Raw genomic sequence first — 15,959 nt, 5'->3', positions numbered from 1 at the left:
CGATGTTGTTCAACTCTGTCCCGGCGTTCCAATCCACCAAGACCCCGGCTCACCTTCGGGCGGGCCTCAAAAGTTCAAAACGACTCAGTTACGGTTCCCAAAATCCAAATCAAGATTTGAAAAGAGTTATGGCATCAGCCAAGGTTCCTCAGCAACAAGCTGTCCAGAAATTCAGGATTTGGTCAGGATGAGGTGCAAAGAGTGGCGAAGGTCCGGGGAGCTCTGTGCTCACGCGGCCATCACGGACGCTCGCGTAGCTCCTCCCCCCGGAACCGCACACTTGAATGTAAATGCCACAGAGGGGAAACAAAGGCACACTGCTTGTTAGCTCTTCACAGGGACTTAAGAGAGGCATGTTTAGCCTTTGTTTAGTCCCTGTATATAAGAGATGCTTGCACTGTAAGTGTGTCAGATGTATTGGTCTGCCCCAGTATTTACACAAATAATTTCAATAGCACTATTTTATTTTTTATACTGCTATGCAACCCAATGCAGGGTGTCAGAGCTCTTTACGTAACATACAAATTAGTAAATCAACACAAAGAACTCCTACTAGACCTATATTGCTTTTATGTAGGCTGACTGCAACTCTTTGGGGCTATTTGCAATGACAAAACAAAGGTATAATTTCTATTTATTTGGGGTTTTTCGATATTGAAAGAGTAAAAGCACTTATTTTTTTGTAAAAAACTTTTTGCCATCCATATTTCTTTTATATAAATATCCTACAGTTTCATCTATTACAAAAGGTCATCATATATAATAATCTTTAACATGGACAATATTATCTGTATCATTTTCTTACATTTGTACAACCCCTACTAATGGATCTCAATTGCATACTATCCTTTCACGCCAACAAACATACCTGGATGTTTGATACCCAACCTAGAACACTGTCACGGACACTGTTGTACATCTTTCTTTACTGTGATCACTGTAGAGTATGTGATCTTGAGAGGGTATGGTATGTTTGATGAATGGATGGGTATGCATTTTGGCATGAGAGGCTAGCATGAAAGTGTGGTCGATTAGTAGGGGTTATACAAATGTAAGGAAATGATACAGATAATATTGTTCATGTTAAACAATAATATACATGATGAGCTTTTGTAATAGATGAAATTGTAGAAATGTGGATAAAGTTTTTTACAAGAAGTGTTTTTTACTCTTCATATCGACATCAATGATGAGAATTATTTTTAATAAGTAAAAATTAAAAAATATATATAGAGAGAGAAATTATAAGTTAATATAGGGCTAGTGTGGTTTCTTTGTGTTGATTTACTTTTGCATCCCCCTTTCTCCCAGCCCTGAAAATAATGTATAGGGGTACCCTTGATATTGCGTAACTTACACATTATACATTAAGAATAAATCATGTACATGTGTAAATCAATGTACAAGATGAGTGACATGAGACAGGGTTACAATGTGTAGGAGTCGCATGTACTTCATAGCTCATATTACAAGAATTACAATTATGAACTGAAGGTAACAAAAAGGATCTGTGTTAAAAGCAGTAACCCACTTTATTTCCCTTGCATACTGCTTAACTGGGTTAGTCCCCCCCCACTTCTTTTATTAGGACTTGTGCCCTGGCCCGTATGGTAAAGACCACATTTGTAGAGCGCACAATCACCCGTAAGGGTCTCTAGGCGCTGGGGGCCGTCGGGAAGATTAAGCGAGCTATTGCCCAGAGTCACATGGTGCTGGGCTAACCTGCCGCCGGAGCCGGGGATCGAACCGTGGTCCCCAGATTCTAGCGTCAGTCGCCCTGGCCGCGGCGCCACACCTCTTCCTTGTGAAACCTGTTATCCTAAAATAAAGGAATGCAAAACTTGCTATATGGAGCTATGGACAGTTATATTTCAAACTCATCTATCTGGTGTTGGACAGGATAAATCAAGTCAACGGCATTGATTTTTGAGACAGTGAAAACATGACATGATGCAGGAGTTTTTTTTATCCTGTTCTGCTTTCATTAGAAGCTCCCACGTGGCCGCCTAAGTGAAAGCAGCACAAAACAGAAGCTAAACATAGCCACGAAAGCACGAAAATAACATTTACGGCTTCTTTTAAATACTTCGCACGCTTCTCACATATAAAATGGAAGCTGCGTAGAAAATTCGGTAGTTAACCTTTAAGAACTACAGTAATGCTGAGGAACCAGAACGTGTTGGGTATTTTTTGTAAGTGATAATGGCTTGGCGCTTCATTTTCGTCTGTTTTTGGTTATTATACCAAAGACAAAGCACACCCCCCCCCCCCTGTGTCCGTTACAGTCACTCCCATCTCATTATACATAGAATGTGTAAGTGGGTGGGCAATTGCCTTTGATCTTAACTTCAAACAAGCCTTAAATGCAATAGATCTCGCCTTCAACTAAGTTAAAGCCATTTGCTTTGCTAATGGTATTGTATAGCAAAGCAAATGGCTTTAACTTAATAAAAGGCGAGACCTATTGCATTTTTAATGCTTGTTCTGAACATATCTCCTCTTTCTACTCCAATTGTTTTTTTGTTGGACGCTTTTTTTCTTTTGTTTTCTCCTGTTTCGTACTTAAGTGGCTGTCTAGATTCCTCCTTTACCTTTTGGTAACTAAGGGAGAACCTCTTCCTAATGATGTTTCATGTGTTAAATGGGTTTTATCCCTTTTACCCCTCGTTTTTTTGTGACCCATTTTTTTCCCTTCATGCTGAGTGTATTTTCTTAGAGGATATCTAGACTTTGGCCACCTATACCACAGGTGATCACTCCTTCTTCTAATTAACATTGGGCATCTCGAGATATACACATTGTGGCAATTATTCCTTTGATCTGATTCCCCTACATCACCTTGGGTGGAGATATCGGGTACTGGTCTAACCACAGACTGCATTAAGTACCTGATGCCCTGTAATTCGCACAAAGTGTGTTTTAGACACATTTCCTGGGCTTTTAGTATTTTATTATTTGATAATTTAACCTCTAATAGGCCTTGCTGAATTTTTTGCAACATTAGTATGTCCAGCATAGATGCCGAGGGTGTTGCGGAAAAGTCCAAGTTCTCAGTACTATTACGCACCAATGCTTCCAAAGACTTGGAACCCTGGTTCGCCCATTGACCTAAACTTTTATCTGCATTTGATGTTGTGTCCAAGTCTGTGGTGTCTTTCTGGACTTAATTTATCTTTTGAGTTATTCTCCTCGTATTCCCCATCAGCAGTGCGGACAACAGAAAATATCCTTGGTGATGAAGAAATTCTTGGTTCCAAATAGATTATCTGGCTTAAATTACTTTGGTTATTTAGTGAATCTTCTATGCTTTGGGCACTGTGATCATTAGCTTCATGAATTAAAATTGAGTCCTTCTCAAATTCTTGGGCGTAGGTTTCTTGGTGAAATGTTTCCCCACAAAGTATTTTATTGATTTAGACACAATCTGCCCCCCCCTTCCCTTTTCGTACTTGCTTAAAGTGTGTCAGGCATCTGTTTCTGCTTCGTAGCTTTTTTTGTACCCTCTTAGCATTCTCATCCTGATCTTCCATACTCTCCACTGAAGATCTAATTAACTCCCTTATTTCAATGTTCAGAATGGGGGGGTCTTTTCTTATTTTACTTATTTGTTGCTTTTTAGGTGCCATCTAAAAGAGCTCCGCTGTCACACAATTAATTTTATTCCATAAAAATCAACAGGTTGTGCTGCAGCCGGGCCAAATAGAAGGATAGTATTGAGCGGGGAAAAATCGCAATAGGTCCAGTCTATATGGCTCTGTCTCCACGCCTACACGCAATCGATTTTTCTCTACTACTGAACCAAACCAGTGCTGCTTCCACTTACTAAGTCCAAGCAGGCTCTCGGATATAATGAGTTTATTGGTTTATTAAATAAAAAGGGACTTTACCAAATAATCCCAAAAATCACTTACCTCTGCTTTGGTATGGTGTGGTTCATCGTGCTTGCCGTAAAAAACTAATATTGACTAGCCTCCACTCCACACAAGGCTATTTTCCTATTACCGGCCCCTGCTCAGGTTAATTTCCCTTTTCAAGGCCCCAGCCCTCGAAAGCCTGTCCATTTCCCTAATCTGTGGTAATTGGTGACTAAAGCAGAGTGTACTGTTGGTACTGTTGACCCTGTTGTACTTTTAAATTCGTTTGGCTTTTTCCCTCAAAGGAGGCTGTTTTGGGGTTAATTGGATAGCCTCTTGGGCCTTTGTCCCAAAGCCTGCACCTCCCAATAGTAGCTTCCATCATCTATGTGCCCTTTCTAAGCACTGTATTATGTGTGTTTCTAACTGTAGGTACACAGACACTTCCATGTATGGCAATTATTTACTTTTGTGGCCGCACCTGTTCTCATACTCTCCTACACCCTTGCGTAAGCGCAGCTACATGTGTGTTTGACACCACTTCAACTGTTTCAGCCATGTCCACACACTGAAACAGTTCAAACATAGGCCAGAATGCACTCACAATTCTGTCCAATTAGAATTAAATGCTTAAGAAACCTATCTATCACCCATATTCTCTCCACATTAATGCATAGGGATATTAACAAAACCTAAGTGCATACCTCTCATCCTATCACAAAACTTTTGACCACATGATAAACATGCATTGTTCTATCAACGGCATGCCAAGGATCCATTTATTTATATGGTATTTCTATAACACAAGTTAGTCCTAGGGGCAGCTATCAAAATATTGCCTGAAAAGGAGATGTAATGCTTGCAGGTGAGTTGTTTTTTTTGGGGGGTGAGGAGTAGACTGGTGTGGGGAGGTAGTATAGAAAATGTGACGCAAGGAAGTACATGGATCAGGATGAAGAGAAAGTACAGCACAAAACATCTCTGAGCGATTACACCTTTGATTCGAAGCTGTAAGCCAGACAGGTGAGGTCTTCTCAATTTCATCGACTAACCTCAGACTTGATGAGGCCATGAGAATTGGAGTATTGCGTTAGTTTATGCTTGCATTGATTTTACTTATCACCACATTCCCTCCCTTAGTCACATTCACAACATATATAACTGCACAAAATATATCTGCTGGTGTCCCTGAATAATGTAAGTCCTGCTTGTCATCAATATACGGGAGCTCCGTAGACCACGGTGTCTGCTCTCCAGTGGTGGCAAGCAGACGGACAACAGGTTGTTGTAGGGAGGACTTGGAACAAACACACGGACAATGGAGGGTGCGAGGGAGGGGCTGTGGCAAGCAGACAAACAAGGGAGGGAGAGGCGAGGTGAAAGCAGCATGACCTTGGAGGGAGTGGTTGGAACCAGCAGATTGAGAAGCAGAGGGTCATCAGACAGTATGAATATGGAGGAGGGAGTACTACACACATTTTCGTAGCATGCTTATTCACAAAGTAAAAAGTAGCTTCTTAGAAAAATAAGCAGTGGAAGGGCTTGAGTAATGCGTCAATTCTCCAGGGAAGGAACACACCCAGAAAGAGAAAAGAAGCCTATAGCAACTGACAATAAGAAGCAAGCAAATGATTGACAATAAAGCCAACCAGTGTGAGGTGTTGCTATGATTACGTACGGTAATCCCCATTACACTTCGTCCTACTCGTCCTCGACCCAGTCATTACTCATGAGGTATTCCACACGACAGGAAACAAAACAGGAAACGCTTTCTGACTCCACCCACCCTCCTGTCAGGTGCTGTAATACACCTCACCACCAGAAGCAAATCCTGATGTACCAAGCACCAAAGGCCTGGAAAGGGAGGGCGGGCGGGTCGTATGACTGGGTCGAGGACGAGTAGGACGAAGAGTAATGGGGATTACCGTACGTAATCATAGCATTACCTCTACGTCCCTCGTCCTCGACCCAGTCATCACTCATGAGGCATATCAAAGCAACCCCACAAAGGCCTTTGGCACACCACAAACAGAAACAGAACAGACACCAAGGAGTGCAGCAAGACACAGTTTATTAACAAACAGAAATAAACAGAATCAAACAGATGGGGGGATCCCCACAGCTTGCAACACACCAGAACCAAAATTAGGGCGGCTAGACAGAGCACAATTCAAGCGATAATGTCGCACAAAAGTGGACTCGGACGCCCAGGTACCCGCCCTACAGATCTCCTCAAGGGGAACCCCATGGAAAGCAGCCCAGGAAGCAGACACACCCCTGGTAGATCTTGCCTGAACCCCAGACGGGCAAGGCAAACCAGAGCCCTGGTAAGCCAGCAAGATCACAGCCTTGATCCAGCGACCCAAAGTAAGACGAGAAGCAGCCTTACCTCTACCAGCCAAACCAAAGGTCACGAAGAGGGAGTCAGAAGACCGAAACCCAGCAGAACGATCAACATAAACAGACAACGCCCTCCTCACATCCAAAGAATGTAGTAAGACATCAGAAGGAGAGGAAGGAGAAGGACAGAGAGATGGAAGAACCAGCTCCTGGGAGGAATGGAAACGTGAACGAATCTTAGGCATAAAACCGGGGTCCAAGGAAAGGACCACAGCGTTGTCCAGAAACCTCAAAAAGGGGGGAGAACAACGCAAAGCCGTAAGCTCACCCAACCTCCGAGCAGATGTTACAGCCACCAAAAAAGCAACTTTGAAAGACAGGAATTTCAACTCCACGGAATCCAAAGGCTCAAAGGGAGGGGACTGCAAGGCACCCAGAACCAAAGAGAGATCCCAAGGAGGAACCGGAGAGCGGACAGAAGGAGCAGAAAGAGAGAAACTCCGAAACAGACGGGAAACCAACAACCCGTCCGAAGGAAGAAGAGAAGCCGGATCACGGAAGGCCCGAATAGGAGCCCACTGACCCTTCAAAGTGGACAAAGCATAGTGTTTTTGAAAACCATCCAAAAAAAACTGTAGAATAGAAGAAACATCACAAGAGGTAGGAGACAGCTCCAGGGAAACACACCAAGAAGAAAAAGAAGACCAGTGTTTCGAATAGGAGGACAGAGTGGACTTCCGACGAGACGCCTGCATCACAGTGATGAGGTGGTCGGGCAGACCCCGGACTCCAAGAGACAACCGTTCAACCTCCAGACCGCCAAGGTGAGAGGAACCAACAGGGAGGGAGACGGGGAACACAGTGGAGAGGGGTAGCTGGGCAGGATCCACGGAGGTCCCACCGCCAGACCCAGTAGCAGAGGAAACCAGGAGCGGCGAGGCCAATAAGGGAGGACAGCCACCACCTGAGCCCCCACCCGTCGAACCTTCAGTAAGAAAGCAGGGATCAGAGGAAAGGGGGGAAACGCATAGAGGAACCAAGGAGGCCAAAGGACAGACAAGGCATCCACCCCCCAAGCCCCCGACTCCGGGGTCCTGGAACAGAACAGGGGAAGCAAGGCATCGGACCGGGAGGCAAACAGGTCCAGAACCGGAGTCCCGAATCTCCGGCAGAGCAACCGGAAAATCCGAGGGGCCAGACACAGGGAGAGAGAGGACGGGAACTTCCGACTCAAGGAATCGGCAACCACGTTGTCCACACCCCGAATGTGTACAGCAGAGAGAGCCACCAGATGACACTCGGCCCAACTCGCAATTGCACAGGCCACCAAGTTCAGGGAGAGGCAGCGGGTACTGCCCTGGTGGTTGATGTAGGCCACGGTCACAGTGTTGTCCGTCCTCACCAACACGTTGCACCCCAGAAGACGATCCTTGAGAAGGCGAAGAGCCCTCTCCACCGCAGACAGCTCCCGCCAATTGGAAGAGCGGTGCGACTCCGAAGGAAGCCAACGAGCCTGCACCGACCAACGGCCCAGAGTCGCACCCCAACCGAAAGCGCTGGCATCCGTCGTCAACACCAAGGGGGTCGGAGGATGGAACCACAAGCCCCGCGACAGATTCGAAGAGTCCAGCCACCACTGGAGAGCAGACACCAACTCCGGAGACACAGGCACAGGAATCGAGAAGTCCTGGACAGGAAAGGGGACCCAACTCTGAACATGCCACAACAGAGGCCGAAGATGAGCCCTGGCCCATGGCACCGTGAACACCGTGGCAGACATGTGGCCCTGAACCACCAGCCACTGCAGCAGAGGAGCCGAATCCCGGGAAAGCAACCTCCTCAACAGCAACTGAAGACGCCGAATCCTGGACTCCGGGAGAAAAACCATGCCCAGAACAGAGTCGAACACGGCCCCAATGAAAGTTCTCCGAGTGGCAGGCTCCAGGTGACTCTTCGGTAGATTGACCAGGAACCCATGATCCTCGAGCGTACGCATGGTCAAGGAAAGGTGGCGAGACATGACCTCTGGAGATGGAGCCTGCAGCAGCCAGTCGTCCAAGTAAGGAAAAACGGACACCCCCAGGAGATGGAGATGAGCCACCAAGGGAGCCGCCACCTTGGTGAACACCCTGGGGGCGGACCGGAGACCAAAGGGGAGGACGCAAAACTGCCAGTGACGACCCTCCAGGCAGAAGCGCAGGTACTGCTGATCCACCAACGCCATCGGAACATGAAGGTATGCATCTTGGAGATCCAGAGAGGTGAACACCCAGCCCTCCTGGATCAATGGGATCACCCTCTGCAAAGTATCCATTTTGAAAGTGATCTTCCGCACAAACAAGTTCAGGGCCCGAAGATTGATGACAACACGGAAACCCCCCGTGATCTTTGGGACCACAAAGACAACCGAATAAGTCCCCAGTCCACGTTCCAGGGGGGGGACCGGGACAATCGCCAGTTTGTCGAACAGAACCTGAACACCCTCCAACAACCCCAGACGACGAGACGGGTCCGAAGGCAAGGGGGTCACCACAACACCCGAGGGAGGCGGAGGAGACAGGAACTCTATCCGGTAACCCTTGGACACAACATCCAGAACCCACTGGTCGGAGGTCGTCAACAACCAAGCAGGGAGGAACAGCCGCAGTCTCCCACCAACCGCGGGCCGACCACCAGCGAGAACGGGCACCGGAGCGGCGTAGTCAGGAACGAGGAGCGCCAGACCCACCATCCGGCTGGGGCTTCTTCTGGAATCTCCGAGGAAAGGACCCGCGAGCACCACGCTGGCCCTTAAACGAGGACTGCTGAAACCTGGAAGGCTGGCGAAAGGACCTGGCATTCGAAAAGGAGGAACCCTTATGAGAAGGGGCAGGATGGAAGGACAAAGAATGCTTCCTCTCCTTGAAGACTTTATGGAGCTTGTCCTCCAGGGCGTCCCCAAAAAGAAGAGTACCTGAAAACGGCAACCGCAAGGCCATTTAACGCTGTGCCGCATCCGTCTTCCAACCCCGCAGCAGTAAGTTCCGACGGGCAGCCACAGAGGAACCACAAGACAGAGCAGCGGCCCGGACCGAGTCAAAGGCAATGTCTGAAAGGAACTCCGATTGACGTTCCATAGACTCCAGCAACTCCGGACAAGTGCTCCCCTCCTGCATAGTAGAAAACAAAGTCTTGAAGTCAGCCAACAAAGACTGTGCAACATAAGCACCATAAACACCCGACCGAAGAGCCAGGTGAGAGCCAGCATAGGACTTCTTCAGAGCAGAGTCTATCTTCTTATCAACTCCATCCTTCAGGATATTATCAGCCATGGAAGGCCGACCCACCAGGGAAGCAACAACAGAGTCCACCTGCACCGAATCAGGCAGGGCAACCTCCAAATCCTGCAAAGGATACAGTTTAGACATGAACCTGGGCAAAGAAATATGGTCCGGGTCTTTCCACTCCTTAAGAAGGACATCCATAACAAAGGGGTGAACGGGCATGGAAGAAGACACAGGCCTCCGAAACTGCGGCAGAACAGCATCCTGGGAGGTACTGGGCACAGAGACCTCAGGGAAACCCATATTCTCCCGAACATGACCAAGAATATCAGGCAACAGTTCCCTTGAAATGTACTTTCCCTGCAGATCCACCGCACCCAAAGCGGACTCATCAGAGGAAGCAGAGGAGGAGATATCAGAATAAAGGGGAGCAGGGGACTCCGAGCGACCCCCAGCACCCTTCTTGGAAGCCTTGAGTTCGGACAGCGTCTCCAAAATCAGCAGCTTCAGCCTTTTCGAGTCACCCAGACCAGAACTCCGACCAGCAGGGGCAGAATCACCACTGTCGGAAGAGGACGACCCAACAGGAGAGACATGCTTTCTCTTCCTGTGGTGCTTCCCCATTGCAAACAGCACAGAAATCCAGAAAAAACACCACACAGGACGTACAGCAACAGCACAAGTAGCCCAGGAGAAAGAACATCGGAAATCCGCCGTAGATATATGAGGAAAAACACTCACCCCACAGCTGCAGCCCCTTGGATCCGAGAAGCAAGAAGGAGGGACCGAACACAACCGCCCCTGAGCTGCCGAGGAAGGAAAGTCACCCCCGCCGAAAGGAGGTGACGACGTCATCGCCATGAGCCGGACATCCAATCAGGTGAGGAGGCGGGGAACCCGGAGCCCACCCGGGCGCCCGCACAGACGAAAATGAGGATCCGAAGCCGGGGACGGCTTCCCGCCCACAACCGTGCAAACGGCCCCCGAAACCAGCAGCAGAAGAATCCACGGAAGCGAGCGCGCCCCGCCCGACAAAAACGCAAAGGGGCAGGGTGCGCGGCGCAGCAGCAGCGCGCCCGTCCACGAGTCAGCCGCCCAAACCCGGGACAGCCTAAATGAACAGAAAGCCCCGGGGCGCACACCGAAACACCGCATCTCAGGCAAAGAAGAAACAGGAACCACGGGGACCCGAGAAGCCCCGCAACCCAGGGCCCCCGCCAAGAAAAAAGCACAGGAAGCCCAGCAGCCCGGCTACCAAGGTCCCACGGAGGTCCATGAGCACCCCCAAGGCCCAGCAAAGGAGGACACCACAGGACAGTCGTAGCAGGTAAGTGCCCGGCACAAACCCAAGCGTCACCCATCAGCATCCAACCGACAGGAAACAAAACAGGATTTGCTTCTGGTGGTGAGGTGTATTATAGCACCTGACAGGAGGGTGGGTGGAGTCAGAAAGCGTTTCCTGTTTTGTTTCCTGTCGTGTGGAATACCTCATGAGTGATGACTGGGTCGAGGACGAGGGACGTAGAGGTAATGGGCACCTTAATAGAAGAAACACAGCAAGTGTAGGATTTGGAGGAAAGTAGATTTATTGCAGGTTCTTTCATAGAGACCTCATCCTCCAGACAACAGCAGTAACTGACCACTATGTATGATATGTAGGAAGACATGTAGGTAACAACAGTAGGACACCACATCACCTCCCCCTTTCTCAACATGAGAGAAAAACACAGAGAAAAAGCAACACAATAGTAACACAAAGGAAAGAAAACCAAGCGAAAATAAAAAAATGTTTTCGATAAGGATCATTGCACATAATCATGTAAACAAGGAGGAATCCTCCTTAACCAATTAGACCTCCTTTTCACAGTTGATGGGGTGTTGGCTTCAGTACAAGAATAATAAGCAACACATTTGGGAGGACACTTCACAACTCTGCTAAGGTTCCAAATCCTGTGGTCTTGAATTTTGATGGCGTTACCTAAGAGTGTAACAACCTTTATGGGTGGACCAAACTTCGATTTACCAAATCTTGAACGAACCCAGTTGCCGACCTGAACAACGGTTTTCCTCACGGCTTATTAGAATACGAAATTAGTTAGATAAAAAACCACAAATTAACTTTGTACGTTTGCCTTTAACGGGAGTCTCCTAACCACCAAGTCGGGGCGAAAGTATAGTATTAACTTTATGGCTTGTACAAGTTGTTTCTTCTTTCTCCTCTGTCTCGTCAGTAACGAAAGGGCCCGATCTTTTGATATTGTACGGGACCCTACTCAAAAAGTGTCTTCTGACCAGAATAGCAAACTATGGCACAAACATTATCGTGATTATATTTGAAAGCAAATCTGTAAATATCCCACGGGATCCACTGAGCTGTCTTCCATGTTAAATAATTCGATCGCTTGTACGTTTTCTTACTACGTATCAGAGTTAAGATAGGACACAAGTGATATTGTAGAACTTTATTGCCTAATTAGATTCTGCGTAGTGTGGGGGGCTAATATATAACCATTCACGCCATATGTTCAGTTAAGGACTGTAACACCGGCAGAAAGAAACACTGCTTGGAAAAATTTCCATGAATAATCTTTTTACGGATAGGCAAAGTATGATATGCTTGATTGGTCAATATTTAAGCGTAAACACTTTTCTTTTAGTCCACTAGCCAAAACGGGAGTGTTAATTTTTTTTGTTTATTTATACGGTTTTGGCAGCCCTGGTTTTCTCTATATTATGATTTTGGTTCGCCGTCCTTCCTCCTATAGAAATGACGCTGAACCGCCACCTTGTGGCCAGACCATCAAGATGCATAGACGCGCCATTGTAACTTAGATGTACCTACATTATTATGCTTTGTCTTGTAAAAGAATAATGAATATCAACACTAGTGAATGGTAGAAAACTGAAATCTGTTTACGGTCTAAGTTTAAGCGTTCCTCTTTGAACATTTAATTTTCTGCTCTGTTCGTGCCTTTCCTCGGAAGTGAAAATCTTTCATGCGAGGCTTACAGGGCACCTAGCATTATGTGGCATGGAGCACCAAAATATGTGGTAAGGTTATCTCAATAACACAGCAAAAATGTAAATTATGTGGCACATTGTAGGGTAGTATTTTCACCCATTATAGCTGGAAACCACATTTTTTTGCGAAATGTGCAATTCTTATTTAATTTAGGAAAATCCACAAGTTTGTGGTAAATGCTGCTGTCACAGAACAACATTAATATACTAGTATTAGCCATTGTTTTTTCATTAATTTATTCATGAAAGGTAAACCAAACTTAGTTTGAATCAGACCCCATCTTTAGCTTTCATTTTGAAGAAAACAGCGTATTGAATCTAGCTAGCTCAAAATTAACATTCAGTATAGAAAATACATAACATGTAATGTGTATATATGGGGGTAACTCTGTAATTTGGTCCTATATAGCTACTGAGGAGTTTTAGTGATGCCCTTAATCTCAATGCCAAAGGTTTTAAATGTCATCAGAGTTCAAAGATGGCAAAAGAGGAACATGTCACACATTACCTGTTATGTATTGTTTATATTACGTGTTCATTTTGCCTAGCGGATCACAAATGAAAGTTGCACTCGGAGGTTGCGAAAGTCATAAACCAGCAATGGGGAGAACCCTGGCTGGATCTGTTTGTCACTGCAGAGAACTCAGTTTCAAAACATTTGCAGAATCAACCGCAATGGACCGCACACCGCTAGCTAGCCCCTCCTCCGGATCGCCCCTAAGGATTCTGGTACGTGTAGTTCATAAGTGGTTCAAGTAAGTACTTGTTGTTGTGAAGATCTCTAGACTCGAGACATGGCCCGGGTTTTGGGATATATTCCCTCATCAGTAGAGAACGTATTTGGGGTGGAAAAGAAGGCTGCCAAGCAACCGTCACAGGCCTTAATGCCTAACCGGCACACAGGTGCGTCATCCAGAAGCTGGTCCGCTTAAAGGCTCAAGGGAGCCCATTTGTAGAATCAACCGCAATGGATCGCACACCGCTAGCCCCTCCTCCGGATCGCCCCTAAGGATTCTGGTACATGTAGTTCATAAGTGGTTCACCTCAGTAGGTGCAAGTTAGTACTTGTTGTTGTGAAGATCTCTAGACCCGAGACATGGTCCGGGTTTCGGGATAGCTTCCCTCATCAGTAGAGAACGTATTTGGGGTGCAAAAGAAGGCCGCCAAGCAACCGTCACAGGCCTTGATGCCTAAACGGCACGCAGGTGCGTCATCCAGAAGCTTGTCATCTTAAAGGCTCCAGGGAGCCCATTTGTAGAATCAACCGCAATGGATCGCACACCGCTAGCCCCTCTTCCGGGTCGCCTTTAAGGATTCTGGTACTTGTAGTTCATAAGTGGTTCACCTCAGTAGGTGCAAGTAAGTACTTGCTGTTGTGAAAATCTCTAGACCCGAGATATGGCCCGGGTTTCAGGATATCTTCCCTCATCAGTAGAGAACGTAGTTGAAGCTCTCAGGGCAGGTCTCCCTTGGAGACCATTTTCCCTAAGCAGGGGCCCAGGACATCTGTGTGCCTTTCCGCTTCTCCCTCTCCTGCCCAGAGTACCACAAAAAATCAAGGAAGGCTGGGCCCAAGTCATCCTGGTGGTCTCATACTGGGCAAGAAAGTGTGGTACCTGAAACTAATGATCAAACCAGCAGCTGGGTGGGGTCCTGCACCCAAGCCTGCATAAACTACACCTCCATGGTTGGTGATTGAACAGTGGCAATTGATGGCTTTTGCTTTCCCTTCCAAAGCAGTTGGTGTCATTTTGGCAGCCAGGCGTCCTTCCACTAAAACTGTGTAAGCTGGGTGCTGGGAGAAGTCTAACTGTTGTTCCTCTTGTGACAACCAACCAGTAAACGCATAGTTGTCAGACATTTTACTGTTTTGTCATTTCCTGGAATGTCACTACAGTATAAGGTTATCTTTCAGCCTCTTTAACTGTTTCCAGACCAATTATCCTTTAAGTCACCTGCAGAGATGCGTTTATTGAAGAGGTTGAGCCCTTTGTTCCCACCAGCACCTTTTGTGATGCTATGGGACCTAAATTTGATCCTCACTTACCTGATGTGCACAATGTATTGCACAGTTCTCTAGGTCTACTGACCATCAATAGTGCTTCTCATCGCTATTACATCTGCTCAGCGAGTGAGTAATTTCCAGGTTTTGTACGTACAGTAACCATACACATACTTCTTTCCAGACAAACTGGTCCTTCAGAAAAAAACGTCATTCTTGCAGAATATGGGACAATCCATCACCATGCCGGCATTCTATGCTCCGCCTAGCCTCTCCAAAGAAAAGGAGCGGCTGCACCATCTTGACCCTAAGAGGGTCCTTGTTTTCTACATATCAGAGAGCGCTAACAGGATGAGCAACTTTTTATCTGTCTCTCTGGATCAAATAAGGGCAAAGCACCTCAAAAGAGAACTATATCCCAATGGATTATTTCATGTATTGAGATCTGCTATGAGTTAGCCAAAAAGACAGCCCACTGAAGGCTTGTGCGCTCATTTTATTGGAGCACAGGCTGCTAGTGTGTGGTGTGCCAGTCTTAGACATCAGCCAGGAATAATTGATGGATGGAATGCTGAACAATGGCAAACACCCATCCATAAAAAGGATGGCATGGTGAAAAAAAGGGATTTATTCCCAGATCTCTGACTGGGGGTGAGTGTTTGACATTGTTCAGCATTTCATCCATCAATTGTTCTTGTTGCAGGATTAAATTGTAAGCAATGAGGTCACAGTAGTCACTAATTTGGCGCTTGAAATGGTATTGAAGACCTGCTTATAAGTGTTTGGGTGATATGACATTTACATGTTGGGCTCACATGTCTTCAGCTGTCTGTGGAGGGCGGGAGGCTATGATACTGATGTTGCTGAGGAGATGGTGAGATTTGAAACCAACCCAATTGTATCCCCCAAGTGTCCTAAGATGTGGAGCTTAAAGGTCGTGTAATTTCCTGCTTATCACCGTATCTGCCTCCACCTGTCTCCCCATATCTATATGCTCCAAAGACAAAATATCATATGAACCAAAACGAACACAGGACAAGTTTCATTTGAACAAAAAACAAATCCAGACCATCTTGCTCTACTTCCAGAAAACTTTGTTTTTAATACAAACACCATATTGAACAACATATGGTGTTTGTATTAAAAACGGACAGGTTTTCTGGAGGTAGTGCAAAATTGTCTGGATTTGTTTTTTGTTCAAATGAAATCTGTCCAGTGTTAGTTCTGGTTCACATGATATTTGGTTTGGAGCATTTGTATAGTATCGAACCCCATTTTTAGCTTGAAAAGTGAGAGGACTAGGAATCACAATTTTTTTCCAAGGAGGACAGCAAGGACTCCAGCAGCGGGAATGGAATTTTTGTGAGGGACTTAACGACGAAGGTCGCCTCGATGATAAATTAAGGGTGCAAGCGTGAAGGTGGCATGGTTTTTGTGGACAGCTAATGGTGTAGATGTGTCTTAACTGTCAATATCGTT

At 46.4% G+C, this 15,959-nt stretch overlaps 1 protein-coding gene across 8 annotated transcripts in view; it reads left to right on the top strand.

The window, feature by feature from the left end:
* TNRC6C (trinucleotide repeat containing adaptor 6C) overlaps positions 1-15,959 on the top strand; it is a 992,178-nt gene that overhangs the window by 254,266 nt on the left and 721,953 nt on the right. The window lies entirely within an intron of this gene.

The sequence above is a fragment of the Lissotriton helveticus genome, chromosome 7 (genome assembly GCF_964261635.1).
Source record: "Lissotriton helveticus chromosome 7, aLisHel1.1, whole genome shotgun sequence".
In the NCBI taxonomy this organism is placed as follows: Eukaryota; Metazoa; Chordata; class Amphibia; order Caudata; family Salamandridae; genus Lissotriton; species Lissotriton helveticus.
The sequence above is the reverse complement of the archived record's forward strand: the minus strand, read 5'-3'. Positions and strand labels throughout refer to the sequence as shown.